An 8,376-nucleotide genomic window follows, 5' to 3' on the forward strand; every position below is an offset into this window, starting at 1 on the left:
CTTAATAATTAGCTATTTACAGTGCAACGTCTGCATATCAGTCATGTTACAGTGCTTGTTGTATCCTTATAATAATAGATACAGCATTGATGTGCATCCTGGCGATAACATATGAAATGCGGGCTATTCAAAAAATTAATAATTAAATAAAGCTTTGAAGTTGCCGGTATAGATGAAAACATCGCGGATGAATTTAGACATTAAAGTTTTTACATTGTACTGTAATGTAGGTCAAAAACGCTACATGTACTGCGTTAGACTTCACTTAGACCAAGTCGTTAGACTAAGTCGCTGTGGATAAAAGCATCTGCAAAATGATAAAATGTAAATAAAAATATGAAATTATTCGAGACCTACTACAGCGCACGTGCGTAAAATATGCACTACGTAGTGGATATAGTCCAGCTACGTCATCGTGCTGCAGGCTGCAGCCAGGACCTCTTGGAAATGACATCAAGCAGCCTTTGATTTGATAGATATGGTGGAGAAAACTAGTCTGACCACCAGATGTTACCAATGCACATTGTGTTAAAAGCTTCGAGTAATGAACCTTTTTCTGGCACAATTTAACGAAAGCCTCAAATTGTTCATAAAGCCTCGGGTTTCCCATCACTAATTTTTAGAGGCCTGATAAATATGGGCCCAGGCGTTCCTCTTTTCTTCAATGATGCTGCTTGTCCAAGTCCTCAAAGAGTTAAAGTTAAGGAGTTAATTAAGTGACTGATTAAATGGTCCCACCCAGTGTTCGAACTATACCGTGGACTTTGGGGGAGCCCACTTGGATACATAACAGCTACAAGTGTATGCACTATTTGCTTTAAAGATGTAAGATGGGAAAAAAACTGCATGAAATGTAATTTAACAGTAATAAACTGTAATTAATTTACAGCAAAAAAACATGGTTGCCAGTAAATTCCTGTTAAGTCCAGGAAATAACAGCAATTTACTGTAAAACTTAGTCAGATTAACCAAAGGAAAAAAGTTATTTTTACTGAAATATTAGTGAAGGTCCACAGAAAACAGTTATGCAAAGTCATGAACTGATAAGGAGAGTAAATATTGAACTGAACTGTATTATTGTGTTTTTGCACAAGAGAGGTCTGTTAGTTTAATGTAGTTTTGTAGGTCACCATTGCGCTGGAGAGTAGAGCTTGTGCTTCAGTCAATGATGAGCCTTAAACACTGATGTTCTGCTGCTTTATTTAAAGGCAGTAACTGTGGAGTTGCCTAAGCAGCCATGATCTTTTTGTTGAATACTTCAACACATGTATGTGTGCTATAGCTGATGATGAACTGCAACGACTTGAGTAAAATACATGTTTTTAGTTATTTAAAGTGTTTGTAGTTTTAAACTATGAAATATTCCTTCTCAGTGAAATGAGTTCACATTACTAACACTGTATGCATACTAGTATTTTAAACTCTAACTGTTTGAAGCAATTGGAGCAGAGTTAATTTCCATGGTAGTATAACAGTATCATACTGTAAAAATGAAGAGCTGTAAATTAACTGTAAATTTATGTCAGTAAATTACTGTTATTTAACGGCACAATTTACGGCATTTAGTTACCAGGAATTTCCTGTAAAATTACAGTACATTTTTAACAGTCTATATTTTAGTGCTTGTACAAATTAATTTTGATTGCTCGAAAAGCATTTTGATAAACTATGCTTTTTGTTTTAGTGGCAGAGATAGAGCAAGGCTTGGAGTCACTAGCAGGTCAGACAGGCTTATGCAGACATTGACCCAGATGTGGCAGAAATTCTGACAGATGCTGTCATCAACATAAGTGACTTTTGATGGCACTTGGTAGAAAAGGGGCTTTACCTCACACTATGGCATTGGTGTGTGCATAGACCTTATTACAGGGCTTGTGATAGACTTTGACGTTTTATCATCTTACTGTCATGCATGTGCACTAAAGGAAAATGATAAGAGAGAGAGGAAAAAAACATCACAAACGAAGAGTACAACACATGGAAAGAAAAGCACGATGACTGTACAAAGACCTTCTCTGATGGTTCCAGTAAAGCCATGGAGCAGGAATCAGTTTAGTGAATGTGGGGGAGATCCATAAGCCGGCATCAGCTGCGCTACACTCAGATGCTTTCTGATGGAGACAGTACTGCATTTAGGGAGGTTGTTGCACTGAATCCTTATCCAGGACATGAAATAACAAAACTGGAATGTATCAACCATGCACACAAATGTATACGAAAACTTGCACAGGGTAAGTTGGGTGGGAAAGGAGCAGGCAAGCTCACAGCTCCAATGAGTAAAAGCTTGCAAAATTATTATAGAGGGGCAATACTTAATAATCAGGGCAATGTAGAACAAATGAGAACTGCTATTTGGGCTAGCCTCCTACACTCAATGTCAACTGATGAGAATCCCCTGCGTAACAGATGCAAACCCTCATGGTGCTGGTACAGGAAAGCAGAGGAAAATGGTGTGACACCACACAATCACAATGAGCACGCAGGCTGCTCTCTGACAAAAGAGGTTGGCAAAAAGCTCATTCCATTATATCATAGGATGTCCAGCGATAGCCCACTGCAGAACATGCAACATGGGGGCACCCAAAATGCAAATGAATGCTTAAATTCTGTCATTTGGTCAAGGTGTCCCAAAACTGTATTTATTGGTGAAAACAGAGTGGAGGCAGCAGCCAGTTTGGCTATTTCAACATTCACTGAAGGTGCTTCTGCCATGTTATCTGTAACGGACAGATTGTGGCTTGAGACCACAGAGGTCACAGTTAGTGCAATCAAAAGTGCAGACAAGATTTGGATAGTAAAAGCAGATTCTGTGACCTCTGCTTGTGCAAAATATAAAATAAAGAACTGTGACAAAGACAAAAAGGTCAAAAGACACAAGCAAGATCTTAAAGAAGGGCTAACATATGAGGGGCAGGCATGGCAGACTAAGTTGGGGCCTCCTCTCTCCACATCTTACTCATATCCTCTTTCTGCTACACTTCTCCTCGATTTGTCTCTGTGTGTGACTTCCTTGTGTGATTTGTATTATAGACAGTCTATATATATATTCATTTGTGTTGTATAATTTTGGGGGAAATTATAAATGAGTTACTGTTACAAAAAAAGGTGTAATCTTTAATCTGTAAATATGAAATTATGCAAAATGAGTTTTTTTCAACATTTTGAACCAAAAATGTCAACGTGTAGCACTTACCTAAGCCATACTTTCCATGTTCATCCTTAGTTATATTCTGAAGGTTATTACAGAGGAATTTATTAGCACAATGATTTTTTTAACTGATTTACATACCATTTTTTTGGTTAAAAGTATGGCGATAATCGCATTTTAATACGTGTTCATAGTATTTTAATATTTTTAAATAAAAAAAAGATATCCGAAATCTGTTCTGTAAAACTTTGTAACACTAATTTGTTGTTAAAATGAAATAAAGATTACAAGTATAACTATTTTCAGTGATTCTATATTCTAGATTTTTGTTTTGTTAAATATATGTAAATAATAGGGCTGGGCAAAAAAAATAGATTTTTCGATTAATCGTTTTTTTAAATGACGTTTAAAACGTTTAAATTTATTTCAGCACACATTTAAAACGAGATCTGATTAATGTGGATCTTATCATTAGTCTTCTCCACTAGATGTCACCCTCTTGCGCGATGTTACAACAGAAAGCCTGTCATTCATTCAGCGCTTATCATGGCGGAGATACTGTTGACAAGAACCAAGAACAAAGCAATACGCGTGATTCGCAATGCTCAGGTGAAGTGCTATAGTAATACTATAAACCTGCGGAAGAATTTGATATCACGCATAAGGCACCATGATTTCCGCAATGAATGAATGAATGGCGCGGTTTTGTTTACTACACGCATACTAAAGCGCGGATGACGCTCGCGGTGTTTTCAGCTTCTGCCGTCTCACTATATGATGATATGAACACGAATGTCATCTCCAGCTGCTCTGAGAGTCACTTCATTAGCATTTACCGTTTCATTTGAGAAAACTACCGTCATATCACATACACAGCAGCTGCAAGTTCTTCACGGCAACCCGTCAAAATAAAAGTTTAGTTTAACGTTAAACTGTCAGAATATATTACTATTTAGCAGTCTGAAGACTCAATGCTACTACTGCTAATAAATATTAATAAATCTTTATTTTTAAAGGAATAATCACATCGGTTTTCTTTTTAATTTTAACCGTACACCTCTGTTGTGCAGCACTTTGTTTGCCAAAAAATAAAAGGGTTTAATTTTCATTTGATTAGGATAAATTAAATTAATGTTTTATGCCTTCATCTGATTACCAGAAAAATTAAGAACATTTTATAGAGCCTATTATTGTTTAAAAAAGGACCCATACAAAAAAAGAATAGGTTTAAAATACAGGCCTGTGGCTTAATTTCTTTTTCTTAATTCACCATTTGTAAACTGATGTTTACTGTTCATTTTTTAGAAATATCAATAGCATTTGTATTAAAACTATATTCACTGAATGTAATCAAAAAATCGAGAATCGAATCGGGACATCTGAATCGATACCCAGCCCTAGTAAATAAGCACATATTTAATGAGATATTAGCTTATTTGCATATCTAAAACTTGTTTTGTCAGAAAACTTGCAATGCAAAAAAAAAGTTAATAATAACGTATTTAATTTACTGGTAAAGTTTCAAGTTAATATGTTTAAATAAATAAAAAAATCTCTATTCACCTGCAGTGTCTCGTCTTAAGCAACATGACATGAGCAAGAGGGTGCAGCTTTCCCTGAAAACCAGTAGGACTGCACATTTGACATTGATTCAGACAAGAGTTCAAAAGTAGTTAATATTAAGTGACTTACATTTTAATACAATATTGTATTAACATCTAAATGCATCTTTAACAGCTTCTGTTTCGGTTTGATCGGTTTTGTTAACACTGAATTCATTTGATTTGTAACATACCAGTCTTATTACGTTAAATGATGTTGTTAATTATTAATATTATTAATAATTATTTACTCTGCATGGAGTAACGGTCTAGGCTATTGTCAAAGTTTAAATGTAATATTAAATATTCATTATAATATAATAAACAGGATGTGTTCTCTCATTTGAGAAATTAAAATCTTGAAATAACTGAGCAAAAAAAAAAAAAGCCAGAGATGTTGGCTTATTAGTATTATAAAAGTTATTGTCATATCTGTGTCCTCTTATGTCAGGTTCTTATTGAATCAATAAATTAAATTGAATAAAAAGACATGCTGGCTATTAGCAATCAAATGAAATCACTATCAACAAAATTCATAGATGGATTGTGCCTAAATGTTAATTTTAAATATAACATTCTAATGTAGAAATATTAAATGATTGCAAAAATGAATAAGCTACTTTTTAAAATGTTAAACTACAACCGCCAGTAGGTGGCAGCAAGTGACTGTCTTAATGAGTGAGCTGAATCAACCGATTCGTTTAAAAAGCTGATTCATTTAACTTTGCAAACGACCGATTGAATCATTTACTGGTCCGTGTAACGCTGAGGAACAAAACACTGTTGTTCGGAGACTTTTGGAATTTTGTGTCTGAAAGTTACTCTGTAAGTTCTTGTTTATTGTACATTTGCGATCGTGCAGATATTCAGGGAAAAAGGGCTCTTGTTTGTGTGATAGGCTAAGTCCTATATCATAGGCATAGTAATAAACACAGAAACTCATTAAATTGCTATTTTGTATTTAAAATCATTGTGATGACATTTCTTCTCCACTATGTGTAATGGCAGTAAGACGAGAGAGAGCGCTCAAAACTCATCAGATGATTGCATAATTTAGTGGAACATTAATATAGTAATATAGAATCATCCTCTGTAAAAAAATGAGGTGGGAACATTTGAGAATTTATTATTATCTTTCTAAATGTGCGATCTTTGGGGCTAAAGGCTTAATGGAGCTGTTTAAAGTAGCCATGTGATAACAAACCAACCAGTGCAGACGTGATTTAATACGTGCGTCTTCTTCTCTGTGAAATAATCATAAATACCAGTCCAGGGCCGCTGCTGGCCAAATGTGTGCCCTAAGCAGAACAGCATTGTTGTGCCCCCTCCTTCAAAAAAAAAACACCCTACTATAAAGGGTCAAAATAGAACTTTAATAAAATATAAAAGTAAATAAATAGTAATGAAATTGGATTACAATTGTAGCTAGACAGTCACATATGGCTATGATTTTACTAATACAGTTGTCTGATTGATTTTATAGTCTCAAGCATTCAGAAATCACACAAAATAAAATTAAGCAGTTTTACTACGATAAAACCATGGTTAATTTTGGTAAGGGCTGTGATGTCCACATGTTTTTGTTGAAGAAATGAAGTGGATATTTGAATGAAATGTGTGGTCAATATTAAAGAAGGATGTGATCGTGCTGTAAGTGTAGCAACAGCAATTATCAGGCCTTTGGTGCCCTTTGCAGGCATTTGTAATAATGCAAATTGTTCATTTTGTATTACATTATGTATTTAACAGTGTTATTCAATGAAACCATATGATTATTATTAATTAACCAATCATTATTGCCTCATTGTTTTTATATAATACGTTTTAAGTCATGGAAACTATAATATTAAGTCAGATGCGTTGTTGGTGGTGGTGAAATTATTACCGACATTAAAACAGTCAAAAAAGTTTCACAGGATTATGAACGTAGTTACCTGAAAGTGATGCACGGGCTTCATCTCAGGTTTTTATTTTTCTTTTCTCTGCGCCGGACTGCGCTGATGTCTTTTCCCTGATATAGTCTAGTTGTCCATTAATTATGATGATCATTTATATTCAGCTGCAAACATGAGGTGATAGCGAGCACGGGCGCGGGTGCAGATGCCTACTGCCTACTGCAATCATCATAAAATGCATTTTTATAATATATATATAATATATATATATGCTAATGTTTAGATTTTTATTTATGTATATGTTAATATTAATATAGAACGAAAGTTTTTTTTGTTTTTTTTTGAGCAACTGGGATGCTGGTTGGTGCCCTACACAAACTGCATACTCTGTGTATAGGGAGCGGTGGTACTGTACCAGTTTATGCTGTTTGATTGTGGCCTCGAAGGTCGTAGCTGTAAGCTGTAGCCCCAGCTGGCCCGTTTAGATCATGCGTGCACAGTGGAAATGCAGCTAATCATTTTTTAATTCTGACTGGCATATAACGAACAAATCAAACAAACGTAAATGGGCAACATAAACCTAGAATCCAGAAACATTACATTTTTTTCTTGTGCTGCTATATTTGATTTGGAACTCGTGCGGGAAAATGTCTAAAACTCTGGCAAACCTTTCCCTCAAGCAGGTAACGTTATTATTGCTAACATAGTGGACTCATCGAAAAATATATTGGCATCATGTATTAAAGAGAAAATAATCACTTCATGCGATGTTTAAGTGAATAAAATAGCCTAGACAGTCTTACTGGAGTTCCACAACTATTGGCTTTGCTCTCTCTCACTGAACTCGTGTGTGTGTGTGTGTTGGTGATGTAAAAGAGGAAAGCAGGCATTGGGACCAAAGCACTGTGAGGCAAGAGAGGGGGATACTCAAAATGTTTCTAAACTTAAAACACATTTTAATGCATTTCTACTTACAAAATTATTTAAAGTATAAAACATTGTTATTTACAATACACAGCATGGTTTTAATCATATTTTTAGGGGGGACAACCCTCAGTGAGGGGGGGTCCTGTCCCCCCCGACCCCCCCGGGATTTCCGCCTATGACTACATGAGGTAGACAAAACTCGTTTATGAAAACTTCTATTCAAATTGTGAATAGCAGGACGTATAGGCGGTTTCACTGTCAGTGCAGAGGCGGTACGCAAGCAGTGCTCATGCACCCAAACTTCCACTTCAGAGATAAAAACATGTTTGATCTTTTTATTGCCTTTAACCTAAGGCAGATTATTGACAACAAATGGAGCATTTCACTGAGCTCATGTCGGTGTGGGGAAAACATGATGATCATTTAAAATGTAGCCTAATGGAATTCCCATTTGATGATCCATCAAAAATCTTTTACAGAGAAATATATAAATAGATAAATGAATAATGAGTATGACGTTCCCAAAAAATAAATATCTCGTGGCCGCGACGTTTTATCACGTTTCCACGAGTTAATATGACGTTCCCAAAAAATAAATATCTCGCGGCCACGACGTATTATCACGTTTCCACGAGTTAATATGACGTTCCCAAAAAATACATATCTCGCGGCCACCACGTATTATCACGTTTCCACGAGTTAGTATGCCGTTCCCAAAAAATAAATATCTCGTGGCCGCGACGTTTTATCACGTTTCCACGAGTTAATATGACGTTCCCAAAAAATACATATCTCGCGGCCACCA

The 8,376-nt window shown here is 35.6% G+C and overlaps 1 long non-coding RNA gene across 1 annotated transcript in view; it reads right to left on the minus strand.

Annotated features, from left to right (window-relative positions):
• The window catches only part of LOC107565805 (uncharacterized), a 23,880-nt gene extending 16,757 nt beyond the window's left edge, over nt 1–7,123 (minus strand). Inside the window, exon 1 of the long non-coding RNA XR_001606425.1 lies at nt 7,055–7,123. This is a non-coding gene — a long non-coding RNA (uncharacterized lncRNA). The remainder of the gene's footprint in view (nt 1–7,054) is intronic.
• Between the last annotated feature and the right edge of the window lie 1,253 nt (nt 7,124–8,376).

The sequence above is a fragment of the Sinocyclocheilus grahami genome, unplaced genomic scaffold (genome assembly GCF_001515645.1).
Source record: "Sinocyclocheilus grahami isolate Dianchi unplaced genomic scaffold, SAMN03320097.WGS_v1.1 scaffold1028.1, whole genome shotgun sequence".
Taxonomy (NCBI): domain Eukaryota; kingdom Metazoa; phylum Chordata; class Actinopteri; order Cypriniformes; family Cyprinidae; genus Sinocyclocheilus; species Sinocyclocheilus grahami.